General features: G+C 35.6%; 1 long non-coding RNA gene across 4 annotated transcripts in view; it reads left to right on the top strand.

The window, feature by feature from the left end:
- The first annotated feature begins 1,278 nt into the window (after positions 1-1,278).
- Positions 1,279-21,353, top strand: part of LOC123524661 (uncharacterized) — a 95,165-nt gene continuing 75,090 nt past the window's right edge. For 3 of the 4 annotated variants that reach the window (XR_008370237.1, XR_008370239.1, XR_008370236.1), the window contains exons 1-4: positions 1,279-1,990; positions 14,531-14,609; positions 18,559-18,630; positions 19,834-20,032. This is a non-coding gene — a long non-coding RNA (uncharacterized LOC123524661). The remainder of the gene's footprint in view (positions 1,991-14,530; positions 14,610-18,558; positions 18,631-19,833; positions 20,033-21,353) is intronic. The other variant, XR_008370238.1, reaches the window with a different exon arrangement.

Raw genomic sequence — 21,353 nt, forward strand, 5'->3', positions numbered from 1 at the left:
GCTGTTCGCTAACAGTTTCCCCAATTCCAATAGGCTTTAAAAGCGAACAGCATGGAGCCTGACCAGACTGCGCGGATGCGCAGGCTGGTCTGGATCCATGCTGGTCGCAAACCCACTATGTTGGTTTTCCCATGGCACGGCTCATATCTTAATAGTTTATTCCAAAACTAACTCCTGTTTAAAGATACAGAAAAGCTGACATTTATAAAACTTGCTAAAGAGTTTCTAGCTGCCTAAATGATGGCATTTCTTGAAGAAAGCTCATTAATCAAAAAGTGTCATTTTCCCTGGAATTTAAATACCAAATTACACACTTCTCCAAATATTGGTCTTTGAATTCTGTCTTTGAATGAAGATGTTTATGTTATTAATTAGCAAGGTCTGTCTCCAGAACTGAAGTCTGGCATCATGTCATATTTGGTGTTTAATAACAGCAAATTCTGTAAGCTTCTTGGCTATCAATCATGATTATAAAGTACTATTTCATAGGGGAATAATTGACGACTTTAATTTTCGAAAATGGGGCTGGAATAGTAATGCTGTGCTAGTTTTAAGTTAAGTTATGATAAAATTACTTGGTGCTGTGGCAACTTTTGCTTAGATGTTGTGTGTATTGTCTTTAACTTTTTAAAAAATCTTGTGTGTTTTGTTGTTTATTTCAGAAACAGAAGGACTTCTTCTCAGATACAGAATATATGAATGGAGAGGCACACAGGGAAGTAGAGAACAGAAAGTCAATAGGAATAGACTGATGGTGTTAGCTGTATAGTAAATGTCAAGATAGATTTTCTGAAGAACATGTTTTTCCTTTACTCGATGACTTATGATTTGTATTTCTTTATCGCTTGAATAGATACCAGTCATATGTCAAGTCACCATTTTAGAAAATCTTGTCTTGGCATTTACTGTATGACTGACACCTACTAATACTATCACTCAGTTTTACTTCCTACACTGTGTGCACAATTTTTAGGCAAAAATCAAAAGCCTGAAGGTCCACATTCAGAAGCCTGAAATCTCTTTTTCCAGTTGAAGAGGGAAATTCTGGCAGTAAAATGCCTGAAATCAGTACCAGTCCTAAAATGGCTTGTGTTTTCATTTCTGAAATAACAACGAAACCTACAAGACCCAAAGTAATCAAAAGTAGAGGCCTTTACAGGAGAAAGTGTCATTAGTTATCTGATATCAGTTGCAGGTAGCGCATGTAAAATTAATAAATGCCATTTTTGCACCATTTCTAGACTTTTTATGCCCCCCCCCCCCCCCCCCCCTGGCATATTAGTTTTCAACTGTCCATCCATCGTTAGTTCATCACGTTAACTTTGCATGAAGGCATTTTACTCGCAAACCACTGCACCCAGGACCTTCAAACTTCACATGCTGATAGTACTTATTGAGTACACGACCCCTACTGACTTTGGGTTCACCAGGTCAAAAGTCAAGGTCACAGGGGACAATGTTAACTTTTTGTATGAAGGCACTTTACTCGCGAACCACTGCACCCAGGAACTTCCAACTTCACATGCTGATAGTACTTATTGAGTACACGACCCCTACTGACTTTGGGGTCACCAGGTCAGAGGTCAAGGCGCTACGGGGGGTGGGGGGGGGGGGGAGGCATTTGTCACCATTAGCGACAGCTCTTGTTAACTTTTAAATTATTATTATGTTCTTATGCAACTATGAACATGCCAATTGTATATACTTGTAAATGTTTGTGCAGACGGTATTGAATATTGGTCTTTGACCAAATATGTCTATCCACAATAAATAAAGTCATTATTATTATTATTATTAAAATACCCACAATCCCACACCACCATTCTGTTGCAGTGATTAGACTGAAAGACTGCAATAATAAAGAAATACCAATAAAACAGATTTCTGATAATTTACTGCATTGCTTTAATAGTTATTGCAAATTATTTATGATATGATTTCATTACTTTCAGTGCAAAAAGCAAGATTTTTCCTGCAATAAAAAACACAGGTAAGCAGCTACAGGGTAATAGGTTTAATTAGAGGTATATTACTGGGGCTGATTGCTTCCTGATAGAACTGTGATACCTGCTAATGGCTGCACATACCTGCTCTATTTAATTGTCTTCATTAAAGAAGGCATCATTTTTACATTTATGGGTAGAAGAAATTTTTTTTATTTCCGTAATACCAAATGGAATCATTTCAGCAAGTTAATGTTGTGGTATGCACATAAGCAGGGTTGCTAAGAATTTTTAAATTAGATGTTATTCTAAGAATGTTTTGTAGTGAATTACAATGTTGATCAGTGCATATTAAGTTTTGAAATTGAGTGGGAGTAGAGGAAGCAAATATTTTTTTAAGATTTGGTACATGTAAGGCATTCATTTTCCATGCCTGGCTTTTAGCTTGTCTCAACTTGAGGTCTGGTATACTGTCCATTGCATAGTTTTTATGGCCCTGCACTGACATTTCTACTTAAACATTTACACCAGACTTGGTCTGTAATGGCCCAGCATAGACCTCTGTAAAGTTTATAAAAATGGTTCCACTAGACAGAGCTAAAAATAGAAAGAAAACTTAATTTTATAGAACTTCTTCTTGTGAACCACTTAATTGATTAAGTTCACCAAACTCAATCTGTAAGGTCTTTGTATCTCATATTATTTAAACAACTTATGAACCACTTGATGGATCTTCACCAAATATGGTCCAAAGTATCCTTGCAAGGTCTTCTCTCAACTGATTCCAGATGGTGTTGCTTGACATCTTTTTAGCCAGAGCTAAAATAGAAAAACTTTTAAACAACTTCTCAAGAACTGCATAGTGTGACTGGCAAACTGGGTTTGTTCTAAAGATTTGACTTGGGGACCCATTTATGGGCCACCAGAGTTAAAAAATAGAAAAAATCTCTAAACAACTCGTGAACTGCTAGATGTATCTTCACCACACTTGGTCTGTAGCATCCTTGTATATATCTCTCACAAGTTTGTCCAGATGGTTCTGCCTGATCCCTATAAGGCATGCCAGAGCTGAAAACAGAACATTTGAGCTGTGCCATGAGAAAACCAACATAATGGCTTTGTGACCAGCATAGATCCAGACCGCGCAGTCTGGTCAGGATCCATGCTGTTCGCTTTCAAAGCCTTTTGCAATTAGAGAAACCGTTAGCGAACAGCATGGATCCTGACCAGACTGTGCGGATGCGCAGGCTGGTCTGGATCCATGCTGGTCACAAAGCCACTATGTTGGTTTTTTCATGGCACGGCTCATTTATAGAACTTCTTCTCATGAACTACCAGATGGAACTTCATGAAATTTGGTCTGTAGCATCCTTGTATGGACTTATCTTGTGTTTGTTCAAAAGATTCTCCTTGACCCCTTTATGGGCCACCATAGCTGAAAATAGAAAAAAAAGTTTAAATTCATGATTATCAACAACTTTATGGATCTTCACCAAATGTGGTCTGAAGCAGCCATGGATTGACCTCCTCCTATTTATTCACGTAGTGCATGCCACTTGAATTCACTTAGGTAGATTGGGGCTTGGTGGATATTCACCAGTCTTGGTCTGTATTCTTTCTCAAGATTGAGATTGCTGCATTTAGGAGCTGCAAGAGCTAAAGTAAGAGAAAAATTATAAATGACTTTACCTGGTGAACTGCTGGATAAATATTCACTGAACTTTGTCAGCAGTAAGGTCAAAAGGTTTAGTTTAGATGAGCTCCCTGGCCCTCTTGTCAGACAGAAGTTTGAACTAGTAGAAATTTAAAAAAATAGAATTAGGTTATAAGTAATTTCACTACATAGCATGAATATTGTTGAAAATGTTTTGGGTTTTTTTGCACAAAAAAAAATTTAAAAGATGAAATATTAATATCATGAATGCATGAATTGGTTTTATGCAGATTAGTGTGTAATAATCAAACTCTATTTTTACCCCCCTATGCTGATGACTGTAACAGTCTTAACAAATTAGTCAAAATTGTGTCAGCATTTGTAGTATATTTAATCAGCGTTATATCTAATCTAGTACTAAACCAATCAGTCATTTTCCAAGCATTGACTGTTATGAGAATGTACCAGTCGGATGATATCAACTTCGGTGACTACATCGCTGAGGTCAGCATGTGTCATTCAAGGAAAAACGCGACTAAATTAAGAAAACTGTCAATCATACTTAATTGAATTGTATTCTTTTCACCTAAAGCTATTGATGAATTCTTTAGTCATGTTGTTAGAGATAATTGGGATTTGAATCAATATTGACACTGTCCCCTCCCCATCGCATTCGCTGTACGATCGATCAAATATGTGCTTTTTTAGCCCTGTAAATTATTTTTACGAGCCTGCCAGATTCAAACCTAGTATGTTTTCATGTATTGTAAGTAATTATTTCCCATCTTTAATAATTGGCATCGATGAAAATGTACAAGTGTGTATTTTCAACGTGTTATTTTGGCAATATTGGACGGAACGTTCTTTTATGCCCACTATTAGTTGACAAAGTAATGATTTCTAACATTCACATAAATTTAATGGAGAAAACAGTTTAGTGATTTGGTAATATTATTTTCCATTGAATGAGTAAAAGTAATAATTATTTGGACTTTAAAATGATAATGCAAAATTTTATATTTAATTAAGTGCCAGATTTGTGTATCGTATTTCTTTTTTTCTTTTTTTGCAACAAAATTATCTTCACTTAATTTAATTGCTGTATTATTTATTTCCGAAAATAAATTTATTATGTCCCTTTTCAGCATAATGTTTTAGAAAACTTGCATGCTTGATAAAATAGGGCCGAGGATCAACAGCATTATTGAGCAAGTTCCAAAAAAGGAAATGGCAAAAAAGTAACTATAAATTTTGCATGACATTTATCAATAAATTAACTAAATGCTTACTACTTAATAGCTTTCAAAGTCTTTTTTTTTAGTATTACAAGTATTAACTTTCAACCCAAAAAACTTTCTCGAAGTTATACTTTCAAAATCAAAATGCAAAGTGCACACTTCAGGAGTATCTAGTTTCTTAGGATATTTTGTAAAAAGTTTGCCATTTGAAAAGCATTTGTCATTAATTTCTTCAAATAGTTAATTAGACATCATTTTACCGTTATGGCGAAATTTCCGATATTAAGTTTTTTCAGCTCTTGTAGCTGCAGCTTTGCGTAATAATGACTTCTATTATGTAGCGGTGAAGTGTCGTTGGTAATAAAAAAGCACAGATGTGTCATTAAAGTATTGCCTTTCAGGGGGACTTCCAGATTTTGAGCCCTCTACACGGTATCGTATTCAGCTGGCGATCAAATGACGGGTAATTTCGTTTCCTGATCCTCGTGATTTATTTCTGTAATCATTGCAATATGAATTGTATGGCATCAAAAGTGTGCAGTTCAATATAAAAATATTCATTACACAAAATGATATTCTACAAATTAATATCTGCCACATTTACTTCGTTTTCGCAGAGTATTATTTAACTGATCGATAGAAAACATGGTGTTTAAAGGCTGTTTAAATAAGTCACAGCACTAAGAGGGCATATGGCACTGCTAGACATGATAAATTCTTTATTGCAACTAAATGTCATAAAATTTTGGGCTAGATGTCATAAAAAAATCTGCTAAAGGTCACAACAGCTCGACCATTAGAAGTCCAAAAGAATTTCACTATACGTCTTGATAAAAATTCTGCTAAAGGTTATTATATTTTCAGGTAAACATCGTAAACTTAATTAACCCTAACCTGCATTTCTTTAATGAACTTGTCCATCTTTCAATTTGAACAGTACCATTAACTGTTAAAAGGGGTGCTAATACCAAAAACATACTGACAGAATGGCGAACAGTGCAGACCATGATCAGCCAGCACGGATGTGCAGGCTGATCTTTGTCTGCACTGGTTGCAAAGGCGAATCACTTGCTGCCAGCAAGGATAATAATCTTACTGGATAAAACTGTTCTTCAAAAAGAATCGAGTATAATAACTGCTTTTGCTCAATTTGCATATGCATTTGAAACAAAAATTAAGAACATAAACAATCGTGTTTATAAAAGAGGCTTAGCGGAAAATTTTATTACATTTATTAACTTATTATTTTAGAATGTAGAGCATAATCTTTTAAAATGTTTAGCAGACAGGTGTTCATGACATTTAGCAGAAATTTTTGTGACATTTAGTTGTTTGATAACATAGAGTGAGAAGTTTTACAGCCTTAAGGGGCGTTTGACGTATAGCAGAGTTTATAACATTTAGCGATGCTACAAGGGCATATGAATTTTGTCTTGGAATTAATTTTGCCTTTCTCAGGATCAGTTATGTTTTTCTTATATACATTTTCCCTTTGTTTTAGAGGCATTACTTTGTTAACATACCAGTGTTCATGAACCCACCTCTTCTTAATGATTGACCCTTGCCCAAAATCATTCATGCTGTCACAATTTATTAAGAAAAAGCATGTCTATACCTGCACTTTGAGCTTTTTTTTTTTACAAGTTGTTTGAAATGAGCATTGTCCATGCATTGTCAACTATGTCCATTAAGCAGTTTATGAGAAGGCTTGGACCTACATAGGTCAAATTTTATAGGGTGATTATATATATGTTGCTAGATGACCTCTGTTACTTTTTTAAATCAGTAGGTCAGGGTCACAGTGACCTTGAGACAAAAACTGGTTTTTGATCGACATCATATTTCAAAACCATATTACCTGGGGTCAGGAGGTCAAGGTCACTAAATTGTTACAGAATCTATTACTCAAGAACTCTTGGGCCTGTGGCTATCAAACCTCATAATTATCCTTATTGTCTATGGTCAGGAAGCCAATAAGACAAAGTTCAATGTCAAAGCATACATCAGACAAAAAATTATACTCCCACATGTCTCCTATAGGTAATTCTGTTCCTCTGGTTTTACAAACAGTTCTTGTTTAACATTGCAACAAAAAGCTGTAGGGTCAGAGAGGTGAGGTAAAAGCATGTTTAATGTTAAAGTCAAAAAAGAAACTGAGTGGAGGAAAATGCTGAATGCTGAACTTTTTTTTTTCTTTTCAAAAAAGAACAGCGGTAGTTTTATTAATCTTTTGAATATGAAATGCTGTGTAAGAGATAACACAGAAATGAATGTTATTAAAACTGTTTGACATTTACATTACAAATTTTCTCTCCAGGCGCGGTAAGAAACTACTTGGCAAAATGCTGTGAACTTTTAATTTGAAAACATAAGATGTAGTTAATATCAACATAAAGAATTATTTGTATGAGATGTCTACATACTTTGGCTCATAGTATGAAAGTGAAGAATTTGTCTAGATTTTTTGGCATCTTATACTTGTCAGTTCAAACATGTTCCCCTATTTTTCTTTGGTATGATAGTGTTTTGATCACTGGACCTGGAACACATAAATTTGATTGTCTGCCTCCTCAATTAGTCTCTATTTCAATTTTTTACATCCTTTTTAAGGATGCATGGTACCTTTTTCATGAAGTAAGAAATAGGAAGAAGGAATACTTGCTTATAAAGGAGTAAAAACTTAAGGCTTAAGCCCTCTACAGACGGTAGGTTTTTGTTGTACAACACTAATTATCTAAAAGATGTACAATTTTGAAATTGTACATTTTTCACATACAGACAGTATTCCATTCTCATAAAAATCACAGAGATTTACCTAGTAAACATAGTGCATCAGGTACTGAAAAAAATGTAACTATTAATAATAAAAATAATATTCACCTTTTTATGTTCCATAAATTTGATTACGTATGACACAAATGAGTCACGCCATGAGAAAACCAACATAGTGGCTTTGCGACCAGCATGGATGCAGACCAGCCTGTGCATCCGTGCAGTCTGGTCATGATCAATGATGTTTGCTTTCAAACTCTATTACAATTAGAGAAACCGTTAGGGAACAGCATGGACCAGACTCGGAAACGCACTATGTTGGTTTTCTCATGGCGCGGCTCAAATCATTTAACTTTTCAGTGTCATCCTTTTTCTATTATGCATCAGAAGCCATTTTATATTAAGATTTGTGTTTATTTTTTGGGCAATTGTTTCTGGAATTTCATTCACTTGCCTCTTATCAACTAATTATTTACCAATTTGTTGCTTGTCAACGTGGGTGGTACGTAAGGCAAAACTTACAAAATAGAACATGTCCTAATCTGTAAGTCAAGACTTAAGATTTACGAAATCAAGGAATAGCATCGTACACACGGTAATATTTGGCTGTACATCTTGAATTTAATTGGTGTTGTACAACAAAAACTTACCGTCTGTAGAGGGCTTTACATTACCTCTTTCCCCAGCTGCGGGCACAGGGCCTTCACCAGCGTTCTCTGTCAGGTAGATTGGCATCAGTCGTTAGTGTCCTTTAAAAAATAAATATCTCTGCCATTAAATCCTCTCAAATAGCACTTTCTGAATAAAATTACAATACCTCTTATTTCTGTTGAGATGAGCCTAGAGAGAAAAGGGTTTTCTTAGAAATGATCAAGTGTCATTATGAAGAAAAAAACAAAACTTTATTACAGATTACTTGATCTCAACAGACTTTGTAAGTCTATCTGTCAGGCTGATGTAGTTGCTTTGACATTGGGTTCTATGTTGCAAGAGGTCATTTGTGGAGACTTGCATGACTAAATACAGTAAAACCCCGACTCAAGGTCCCTAGGGGTTGAGCAAAATGCTGTAGTTATCAGGGTTTCGAGCCATCTAAAACATAGAAAATAATTATATGGAAAGCAGGGTCACATATATAATTCGCTTCAGTGAACTGAGCCCACCATTTTTGCTGGAGCAAGTGATGTTTTACTGAACTAAATATTAAAACTGTTGTTGAATAGCTAATTTTCAGATTTTATGACAAGTTTTTAATGTTTTCTGTCTTCCTGCTTTCATTTTTTCTACATAAATAGAATTATTAATATATAACAGTAATTTTCTTTCCTATGTGCAATTTTCAATCTTATAAAGAGGAGATAAGTATGACTTTGATTTAATTATATGACAGCGAATACCTATAATTTTGTAAAACATAAAAATATTTTTCTAGCTCATATTTTTTTAATAATACCTTACAGTTTGATAATTGCTAAATAAATGACATATTTACAGTCTTTTTGGTGTTAAATTTCATATTTTCTAAGACATTGATATATTTGCCTATTTTACCTAAGCCTTAATTGATAGAAATTAAAACATTTTTGCACATTCTTTATTCATTCCTGCAACTGCAGGTGTTGTTGAAGAATTCCAGCCCTAGAATTATCAGAAAATGTTTGTTTTTCAGACTTTGATTATTCAGTCATTATTTGATAGTGCTAGTTTTGATAGAGGAGATCCTATCTCAGTACTTTGCCAGTGGGCCAAGTTTCTCGTGCAGAAGAAGTCACATGTCAGACCAACACCTACAGGCAAGGCAGCTGTTGGGGATGCTGGGATTTTTTTTATATTTTGATTGCTGACATAATGTAGGAAGGAAAATCAATGTCTCTTCATTAATTTTTATGCCCATCAAAATTGAAGGTAGGGTAGGGTTGGGTGGCGGGAGTGCATTTGGATTTGCCCTTACCCATACGTCTGTGCATCCAAAGTATTTGACTTAGAGTCATCAAACATCACAGGATTGTAACTCAGTATATGAAGATGTGCATCTGGTGTTCACACAGGCAGACCAGAGTTATGGCCCTTGACTTAGTAAAAAATATTGGTACACTGACTTGAGTGAGGGCACCAGCGTGCTATGGACACACTTCTAGTTCAGTTCAAAATTATATGAAAGATTCATCTATTTTACATTAAACTTTATGTTGTAAAGGCTGTACCTTGGTAATGTAGTTAATTGATGTTGGTTACAACTCTGCCAGTTATAATATTGATTTCTGACAGCTATTGATCAGAATTTGCTTTTTATACAGATGTTTGAAAATAATGGTTTAAGAAACATTATTCATTGTGGAAAATGTGCTCATTTACAAAATATGGTGAATGTTATATGGTGAGGAACACATGGGAGTTAGAAAATGGTTTAGCTCACCTGAGCATATAAGTGCTTAGAGGGTGAGCTGTTGTGATCACTCACTGTTTGTTGTTGGCCATCAGTAGTTTTACTGTTAACATGTAAGAGACCTTATATTTGAGAAATCTTGTTAAAATTACACAGAATGTGTTTGGTCACAAGGTTTCAGACAAGTTCAGTAATGGGCAGGATTGCTCTGATATTATCAGAGTTACAGCCCTTGAATTAGTAAGATTTTTTGTCACATTTTATATCATTGGCATATTCCATGGCACATAATCATGAAATGTACAGAAAATGTATACAGCTACAAAATTTAGGACAAGTTTAATAATGGGCCATATTGCTTCAGTAACACGAGAGTTATGACCCTTGAATTAGTGAAAATTGCTTTTTTTCATTACTTAAATTTGCCAACACTCAAGAGGCCACATTTTCTACCAGGTCCTGATCTTCATGAAACCTAGTCAGAATGTCATGTAATAAAACACTTTTTGAAAGGCTTGATGGTCAATAGTCGAAACTGTTGCCTGTTGAGTGGCAGGCCGTTCAATAAATGTATGATATTACCTAGTAAAATAACTACTGCCTCGTGCAAACTTGTTGTATAGCAAACAAACTTCGTGGAAAGTGATTGGAATATGATTATTAATTTACAGAAGATAGACCAGTTCATTTAATAGCCGTCCAATAATTAGGTATGTCAGACACTGAACAAAAACTAGGTAATGTCCCAAATGTTTCTGGAAATACAGTATATCACAGGTGTGTTATATATCGTATTTGGTGCATGTCCCGTCTGGTGCCGCATGTTGCTGCAGGTTAACATCTTCTCTAACCTGCTATCATTGGCAATGTTCTGTAACGTTCAAAATTGCTTGTCTGGGGTGGCTGTTACATAATCAAAAATTGTTAAAGAATAAATGGGCCTGGTAAAACATTGCAGATTGTTATAGACCATATGGTGAACTGGAGTTCTTGTTTAATGTTCGCCTCTGTTTACAGGTATAAAAACATGGAAAATCATTCTCCCATGCATTTTACAGAAAAAAAACTGGCTTTCAAACTGTGCTAGTTTTCTCATGAAAGGCTATAACAAGTGTGGTTTTGGTGATTGCTGACAGGAAAAAATGTATTAATTTGCAGATAATTTTTGGATTTATGACTTTACTTGTTTGATAATTAATTGTCAGGAATAACCAGTGTCAAGTATTCTCCGGCTGTTTTTCAGTGGCCTGGTAGTCAAACAACAGTCAGATAGGTCATACTGGGCTTTTCTGAAGAAAAAAAAAAAGTATTTAATTTATAAAAAGTTAAAACAATGTCACTTGGTCATTTAAAATTAGAATCACTTGTTATAGCTACTGAAATATGCAGCGCACTTCTTACACCACGTCCATGTACTGCATTGCTCATGTTGGTGGGTAGGTTGGTACATCGGTGGACCAAATTGGTTTTCAGACAATCACTGATGAGCCATTGGGCTTACATAACTATGTCAGCCTTCTTAAGATGATTACCTGTGATCAGTAGATGGCCCTTTTTGTACTTTGCATCAGTACATCAAAGGTGAAGGTCTGCATTATTGAGTCTTTAAATGATTTCCAATCGATATTTGGAGATTACCTTGGCCTTGACCTTTTACCTACTGGAGGGCAGAGGTCAATGTCAAGCAACCAATTGAGGTAGCCTTTAATTTCTAAACATGCAATGTATATAAATAATCTGCTGTGATAAGACAGTAATTGATAGTTTTTTGAAATTGCTTGATTGAAGATAAGGCATGTTCGACTGTTAACTGTAACGTCTGTAGACAATTTATTAAAACAAATGGCACAAACTATCAAAGGCAGCATTTTGGCATGTTAGGACATATATTACAAAGTCAATTATTCTGCATACAACCATAGCAATTTGTGTCTTGCATAATTTCAAAATAAATATTTTTTTCTGATTTATTAGACTAGAGTTATCTCCCTTTATCAATTTTAAGCAGGTATTTGGTAGATGCACATGTTCTACTGTTTCATAAGTGAGATAAAATTGACAACATAAATAATAAAAACAGTAGGGAGTTAATAAATAGGTTGAAATAATCTGAAATCTGGATCAAATGTGTGGGAAAAAGTTGCTAGATGGTTCCTGAAGGTTTTTGGAGTTAATGCCCTTTGATCATTATGATGAAAGGAAATAAAATACACATAATTTTGACAGTTAAGAAGATGTTCCCTTCTCTCTTTTTGAAATGTATTTGTGCACTGTGTCATGAAAAATCAGAAATAGGTCTGAGATGGTTAGAAGAATACTATTGGCAGACATACTGATGTAACTTTCAACAGCAACCATTGCCTTCGTAAGGTAATCACAATTTTGTCTCACCATTTCGTGCGAGATATCTCTTTGAGTTTCTTGTTCCTTAGTATTCCATCACCTCTGCTGCACAGTACCCCTCAGCCCCCACACACTGCCACACTGGCATGCGTCATAAAATGTTAACACCATTCTTGTTATGAAAGAGTCGCTCTTCAGTCAGAAACGAAAGGCAAATACCAAATTTTCATTTGTTCATTTGAGGCTGTCATAACTTGATCATTGATTCAGTGACTTATGACAGTTTTCTCATCAGCCCTTGTATTGTCAGTTTGGTTTTAAATTAGGTCCCTTACTGCAAAATTGGGCACTAGTCACAGAAGCTTATAAACAGTTTCAAATAAAAATTGTATAACATCAAGAAATGATTCAACCTCTATTTTAATTAACTAAATTTAGCCACCAGAATTGCTGGTAATTGGGTCACTCCAGGATATTGATGAGGTTGTACCATAACCACCTTTTTAAATCCCTTGATCAAATCAGGCTAATTGGTGGAAAATATGTCATTGGGATATTTACAGATATTGCTAACAGCTTCTTCATATGTCATTGGGATAATCAAAGATATTGTTAACAGTTTCTTGTGACTGCTGTAGAAAATATTTACCTTTGAAAGCTAATTAACCACATTGGCTTATAGTAGAGATCTCAAGTTTGTGGGAAGGGCCAGCCAGCTAAACCTATATTTTCCCTTCCCCTTATTGACAATAGACATCACATGGAATCTTTATCAGTGCATCTTCATGCTCTCTCAGATTGGCAGTTTTTCCTTGATCTACTGTTATTTCTGCGGAATCAGTTTTTTGTGTCAAAAGTGGGGGTTCCAAAGCATAATGCTGACCGCCTCCCACACTCATAAAATTATGTGTGGCGGGGTGGAGGTCAACGCAACAGCATAGAATGAAGAATGTTTGGTATACTAGACAAAAAGACAATTCAGAGAGTTTCATTCAGAAGATTCTTTTCACATTTGGCACAGAGATAGTTAACACATGCTTACACATTTCATGATAGCATGTCAGGTATTACATGTTTATGAAACCACTAATTACTCAAACTTGACAGAAAGAAATTGTTTTATCTTGTGTCAAACAACCACGGCATGGTTCATTGTATCTTGAGTTCAGATGTACAGGTATGTATTATATAAATATATACTGTGGTGAAATTTTCACCATTTTTTTCTAGAAAGGTAGAAATCTATTCCAACTGAATTGTCTCTCTTTGTCAGAAAAATTATGATATTGCAATTGAATTTTTCTATCGTATGAAATGAATGTGACAGTTCTTCTCATGTCATTTAAGAAGTGAAATTTTTTTTTCGGTGTTCATGTGAAATGAACGAAGAATAGGATCGGTAAATCCATGAATCACCACGATTCATGTTTAATTTGCTGATCCTATTCTTTCGTTCATTTCTCATGAATACCGAAAAAGGTTTCATTTCTTATATTTACATTATATTTCCTTTCCATTTGCAAACAAGATTAGAGTATAAATTGCACACATTTTGTTGCATTTAACATTAAAATCAGCTTCCTGGCCATTCTGTTCACAAGACGGAACAACTGCGATGTCATCTAAGGAACGTTCTCCCTGACTATACGCGGACGTCATCAAGACAGCAGACTGTTATCTCCAAGCAGCGTTGACGTAACATTCGCGCCTTTCCTTTTGCTGTTCATATGAAATGAACATCACAATTTTCAAATTTGGAAAAGAATAGGGCGAATGTAAATATTTTGCATGTTGCAACAGAAATACAGTGAAACATGTATTAAGCAGCCATTCAAGGTAACCACAGTCTGGCTGCTTAAGACAAGTTGATGTTTGAACAAAAAGTCAATTTTGGAAGTATGCTGATTGGCAGCTTAAGGCAAGTAGTTGCTTAATGCAGATGGCCGCTAAAGCAGGTTCAACTGTAAAATAAATTAGTATAAACTAAACTAAATTAAAAGTGTTTTTTCATAGAATTTTTTACAAGAGATTTAAGCACAAACTCCAAAAGGACAGTTGTGTAACAGGGAAACTTGTTTAAAATGAAATCACTCAGAACCATTTATTTTTTGGAGAAAGCTAATATCACCATTCCAACAGTAGGAGAGCCAATCTTTCATGATAAAATCTGTTGATTTTTTCCTATCTTTTACAGATACACAAATGGGAGTCATGCTCACCTTTGCAGATAAAACAAGATAAGATATAACCTGGAAAATCTGTGAGAAAAAAAAGTGAGTGTATTATGATTCATAACAAATAAAAAGATATGATCTAATTCTTGAAAAAAGATGAGAGAAGTTTCCGGATATATTTACATTGCAGATTGCAGTGTTGTATTAGGAATCAACCGCAACAGAATTTTACCTGCTGGACCACCAAGAGTTGATGTTCAGATGGATTATTAGGCGATTAAAGTGAAATTAATTTTGTGCTGTAAAATCAACTAACTCTACACCCTGTTGTGTTAGAGAATTTCAGTTACATTCCATTCTGGTATTGTCCACTAAGCTTCTTGACGTTTAGCTTCTATGACTCAGGTGCATAGCGGTGTCAAAACAACTGACTTCCTTCTTATTTGTTTTATTTAAATGAGGAACTCCATACACTAGTCTCTTTTAAAATGTAAAAACATGCTAGGGTTGGGGGACTGTTTTTCAGCTCAGATTCATAACCATGTTCTCCTTGCTCTCAGTTTATTATAACTTTTCATTACAAATTGGGTCTGGCAGAAAAGCTCCGCATACTGTAACCAAATTTAATCCTAAGTCAGACTCTGTTTCCATGCGTAGCTCAACATGGAGAGCTGCTATGAGTCTCTCCAGAGATACAGTGGCTGATTACTGTCAACTTCGTCTGTTTGTTCTGTCGTCTTTTCGGAGCAGAAAGAAAACATTTTCATCGCATTATGTTTTTTGTTCTGTTGTCTTAAAGTAAAGTTTTTTGTTTAACGTGGGTAGTCAACGAAAGTCCCCACCTGGAAATGATGGAACAACTTATTTCCAGCCGAGCCTATGGCAGGTGTCATATTTACCTCCCCAGCATCCAGTCTAGGCTGATACTGCTGGAAACAGTACCAATTTAAGTAAATCGTCCAGCACTGAACACTAGTCGGGACATTAGCCATGACCGGGAATCGAACCTGGATCGCTGGCTTGTAGGCCAACCTGTTAACCACTGTGCCACTGACTCCCTGATCAGTTTTGCCTGTGAAAAGACAACAATTTAGCATGCTGTTATTGTCACTAGAAACGCAAAAGAACGAAATGATGATAGTTACTACATGCCGTTTAAGCTTATTAAATCTGTTATATTTCCCATGTTTCGTCCATTGTGGCCCTGAATTGTCATGTTATTGCGGGCAAAAAAGATGACAGAACGAAAAGACAACATTGGCAGAAATGAGCCACCATACAGACAAGAGGGTTGCAGTTTAATTCTTAGTTGTATCACATCCAACTGAACAGAAATTGGTGGGGATTTTCACTGAGCAATCATCAACCAGTTTCACCAGATGCAATTTTCAAATCAGTCATAATTAAGTTTGTTGTCATTAACCGTTTTTAAGTACATAAGCACTAAAATAATAAAGAGATCCAAAGAAACATTACAAAATGTCATTTACATCCTCCTCAGCAAAAGTACCTCATTTTAATTTTTTATTAGTAAACATGCAGTGCCTTTTCATTAAACAAGTCTCTGGTTCCTAGCTGCTATTTTTGCAGGAAATTAATAGCAGCTCTCTTGAACTATCATCTATCAGAATAAAGCTGATATAAAGTAGCTTTCGAGATATTTACAATACCTTCCAGGTGTATGCCTAATTGCTGACCTAGCTAATTTTGTAGAAGCTGATTTTCCGTGAAGAAATCAAGATAGTTTCATTAGCTGGAATTCCTCCTGAGACATGTTTTATTGTGTTTTATTGGTTGACTCCCATAATTTGTGTTAGGAAGGTATGCATGGACTTCGCAAAAGTACACCCATGGAATCCTGAATGGAAATACAAAAAATACTGACTTGTTCCAGTTTAATTACTTTCAGAATGAATGAATTTCAAGAAGTATATATTTCTTGTTCACATTTGGCATATTTACTCCCATTTGGCATAAATACTCTACAGAATGTAGGGATCACTTTTTATACGCCCGTTTGAAAAACGGGGCGTATTATGGGGACGCCCCTGGCGGGCGGGCGGGCGGGCGGGTGGGTGGGTGGGTGGGCGGCGTCCACAGACTTTGTCCGGAGCATATCTTCTACATGCATGAAGGGATTTTGATGAAACTTGGCACAGTTGTTCACCATCATGAGACGGAGTGTCATGCGCAAGAACCAGGTCCCTAGGTCTAAGGTCAAGGTCACACTTAGAGGTCAAAGGTCAAATTCAAGAATGTCTTTGTCCGGAGCATATCTTCTTCATGCATAGAGGGATTTTGATGAAAGTTGGCACAATTGTTCATCATCATGAGAAGGAGTGTCATGCGCAAGAACCAGGTCCCTAGGTCTAAGGTCAAGGTCACACTTAGAGGTCAAAGGATACAAGAATGAAAACCTTGTCCGGAGCATGTCTTCTTCATGCATTGAGGGATTTTGATATAACTTGGCACAAATGTTCACCACCACGAGACGTAGTGTCATGCGCAAGAACCAGGTCCCTAGGTCTAAGGTCAAGGTCACACTTGGAGGCCAAAGGTCAGATACAAGAATGATTTTGTCCGAAGCATTTCTTCATGCATGGAGGGATTTTGATGTAACTTGACACAATTATACACCATCATGAGACGAAGTGTCATGCGCAGTTCCCTTCTTTAGAATTACTTCCCTTTGTTGTTACTATAAATAGCTTATATTGTAACTTTTTCATTACTAGTCGTAGCGAAAAATCAAGACCACTTTTCTGTAGTACAACATGCATGCTACATCCAATTTTGAGGTGTATTTTGACCAGTCTCTACCTGGTAAAGATTTTTATGAGGATTTACAATTTTTTTTTTTTTTTTTTTTTTTTTTTTTTTTTTTTTTTTTTTAAGATTAACTCCCCTTAGTTGTTACTATAAATAACTTATATTGTAACTTTTTTATAATAGACCGTAGGGAAAAACCAAGACCACTTTTCTGTGGTACAACATAGATGTTACTTTCCAATTTTAGGTGTATTTTAAGGTATCTCTACCTGGTAAGGAGTTTTTTTGTGGACTTAGAAAAACAAAACACTTACAGTTATTACTATACAACCACAAAATCAAAATTCCATTTGCATATACAGGTGCTAGAGTAAAGAAATTTGCTGTGACGGGCGTATATTGTGACATTCTTGCACCATCTTACCATCAATGATTGTTTTATATCAGTCAAAGTATTGTCAAAATATCTCAAGGCATCTGAGAGAAACTGGAGAGTTAAATTTGAGTTTCTAATCTTAACATAAACCTTAAAACCAGTATCAAAGAGCACTGATATCCTGATATTTTCACCAGGAATAGGAAAAAATAGAAAGATTAAAGTACTGCTCTTCAGAACTGGTAAATACAAGTAAACAACTATTCAGAACTAGTAAATGCAAGTAAATAACTCTTCAGGACAGTGATAAGTGCAGGTAAACAACTGTTCAGAATTTGTAAATGCAGATAAACAACTTCAGGACTGGTATATGCAAGTAAAAAACTTCAAGATTGGTAAATGCAAGTAAACAACTTTTCAGAAGTGGCAAATGCAAGTTAACATTTCTTAAGGATTGGTAAATGCAAGTAAACAACTCTTCAGGACTGGTAAGTGCAAATAAACAACTCTTCAGGACTGGTAAATGCAAAACTCTTCAGGACTGGCTAATGCAAGTAAACAACCCTTCAGAACTGGTAAATGGATGCAAGTAAACAACTCTTCAGGACTGGTAAATGCAAGTAAATAACTCTTCAGGACTGGTAAGTGCAAGTAAACAACTCTTCAGAACTGGTAAATGCAAATAAACAACTCCAGGACTGGTAAAAGCAAGTAAACAACTGAATCCAGCCGCTCAACAGGTTTACAGATAAAATTTACTGATGATTACAGACTTATCTCAGAATAACATAAAAACAAAAAAATAGGTAATATAATGGAGGGGAACCACTATTTCCTATATATCCTGTCATTGCCATGTTTTATAACTTTCCTGTAAGTTTTATTTACTTTCTGTTCTTCCAGGTGCCTCTTTGATACATCTGCAAATCCAGGATATACAGGTGAAAGCTGTTTATGAGCAATTAAGCAATATAGGTAGGTGTTTTAATAGATTTTCAGCTTTTTTGCAATTTTTTATAGGCAAAATTATGATAGAAGAGGATTAAAAAAGGCATGTGTACATCCAACTGAATGGTTTAAAGCTGGTGAAAAAAGTGTTACCCTGGATATAGAAGCAACAAAACCTTGACATTTCCAACCTTAAGGTCAGAAAGGTTTTGTTTTATTGGGAAAAAAAAGAGTGATCATGCACATATTTTGTGCAGGGCAAGTTTGATTGCATTAGCACCGTTTCATACAGGCAGCAAGTACGTTAAGGATTGCATTAACAGTGCAACTATTTCATTCTGTCAGCAAGTACCTTTTAGATTGCATCAATGCCATTACATTACAGTCTGCAAGTATATTTCAGGGAAGTTTGATTTCCTTTCAGTGAATTAACTCAAAAAATTGGCCATAACATTATAAAAAGAAAGCAAGGAAAAGTTGGGGGAGTGGGGGGGGGGGGACATTTTCATGGGCTAAATTTTAGACTTTTGTCAAGGAAATTTCCTGCAGTATTATTGTCTCAAAAATTTGTGATTATTATGCTATATGTACCTTATGTTCTTCATTTAAGTGAACTCAAATTTTTTTAAAAATCTTTAGATATTTGCAATTAAAAACGAATAACAGTAATTACTTGGATTGGTATGACAGCTGAGGAGAAGAAGGATGCTGACAAAATAAGTTGTCAGTCCTGGTACAGGCTGGCAGCTCACCAGCAACTTAGTTAGGCTCGAACCTTTGACCTTCCATTCCTGAGGCAAAAAATCTGATGTATAAGGAAGCAACTTCAGTAAATTTGTACTTCGGTGACATTATGTGAAAGTAGAAGTTCCTTTTTCACATGTATGATGAACAGGTTGTTTAGTCTGGTTGTCCTCAAAAGTTGATATTTCATCAATGTGGTGGTAAATTAATTCAGTAAGGTTGGTGGTCTGAACAATCTTCCTTAATTAATTATTTCTTAGGTTGACATTGGGTGGTATTTTAGTTGTGAAAATGAATGTATTTATAACCTTGGAAATATTATATATTTCAAACAGATTGATGGCCATAAAATTGTTTTGCTTTGATAAATTTTAAATTGATGGTGATTTGTTTTCCTAAGCTTTAAGAAACATTTAAGCTCTCTCATTTTTTTCCAAAACAGAAAAAAAAAATCAGTTTTTAAGCTTATGGTTTCTTGTTTCATAGGATCAGAAGAAGACCATCTTGCAGAGGCTAGTTGAGGCCTTTTTCCATGCAGCATAAAATTTTGCAGAGGCTCCTGCCATAGTTGCTGAGATCACTCCGGCTTCAGATCACTTACACCTCACAGCTGCTGCGAGTTTTGTAGCCTGGGGATCAAATTCTGTCATGCCAGGAAGCCATCCAGCTCAGTGGTTCTAGTCAGGTACTGATATAATATTTAAATGGCACGTGAGGAAGCCATCCAGCTTGGTTGTTCTAACCAGGTACTGAAATAATATTTCATTGGCATGTGAGGGCGTCATACAGCTGTTTGGTTCGTAGCTATGTTTATATGGTAACTGCTGGAAAAGGATACCAAGTGTGCCATTAAAATCGATGGTTTCCTCAAAAGCCATTAAAATATTATTTTACTACCTAGTTAGAACCATCAGAAATGATTGCTTCCTCTAAAACCATTTAAGTATCTGATTAGAACCACCAAGCTGGGCGTCTTTCCCACATGCCATTAAAATATTATTTCAGTAACTGGTTAGAACAACCAAGCAGGATGGCTTCCTCACATGCCATTAAATTCTATTTTGGTGTCCTTTTCCAGCAGTTACCATATAAACATAGCTGTCAGTAAGACTTAAAATGATTCTTGCTCTACTTTTGAAACCTGTAAATCATTTTCTTGGAGATTTCAGGCTCAAAAAATGTTTTATTTTATTACCAAATCTAAATGGTATAATATTTAATACACATTTCACCATTATGTGAAATTGTGATGAAACAGGACATATTTTCTGTAATTTACAAGTTTTAAAAAATTCTGTTGCCATTTGAAATATTTTATGACCCAATAAAACGGTGTTTGCATGTGGCAGATATGCATTCATTTGATAGTTTAATGGCAGGTTATGCTGTGTTGTACATCTTTATTGCCCTTGGCAGAGGTCTTGCCAATTACGTAATTATATTGATAGATGCCAATTCCGCCATTTGATCACTGTAATGATGGGCTAAATTGTGCTAAAATTTATGATCAGTCATGGCATTCTGGCAGCTCTTGAAACACATTTGAGCCATGCCATGAGAAAACCAACATAGTGGCTTTGCGACCAGCATGGATCCAGACCAGCCTGCGCATCCGCGCAGTCTGGTCAGGATCCATGCTGTTCGCTTTCAAAGCCTATTGCAATTAGAGAAACCGTTAGCAAACAGCATGGATCCTGACCAGACTGCGCAGATGTGCAGGCTGGTCTGGATCCATGCTGGTCGCAAAGCCACTATGTTGGTTTTCTCATGGCGCGACTCATTTTATATTTGAATACCAACATGCAATGCTGTAATTGATATACCATTTGGCATTTTGTCTGTATATGACTTAAACTTCCCGGCTGATGTCTTGAACAAGAAGTATGTGAGAACATGTATATTTTTGAGTTTCTGATGATTTGACAACTGGTTTTCTTTTGCTAATGATGTGATATTAGAAGATCTCTCTTGCTTGTAATTTTGAGCAGATGTGGCACTTATTTGTA

This window comes from Mercenaria mercenaria, chromosome 3 (genome assembly GCF_021730395.1).
Source record: "Mercenaria mercenaria strain notata chromosome 3, MADL_Memer_1, whole genome shotgun sequence".
In the NCBI taxonomy this organism is placed as follows: Eukaryota; Metazoa; Mollusca; class Bivalvia; order Venerida; family Veneridae; genus Mercenaria; species Mercenaria mercenaria.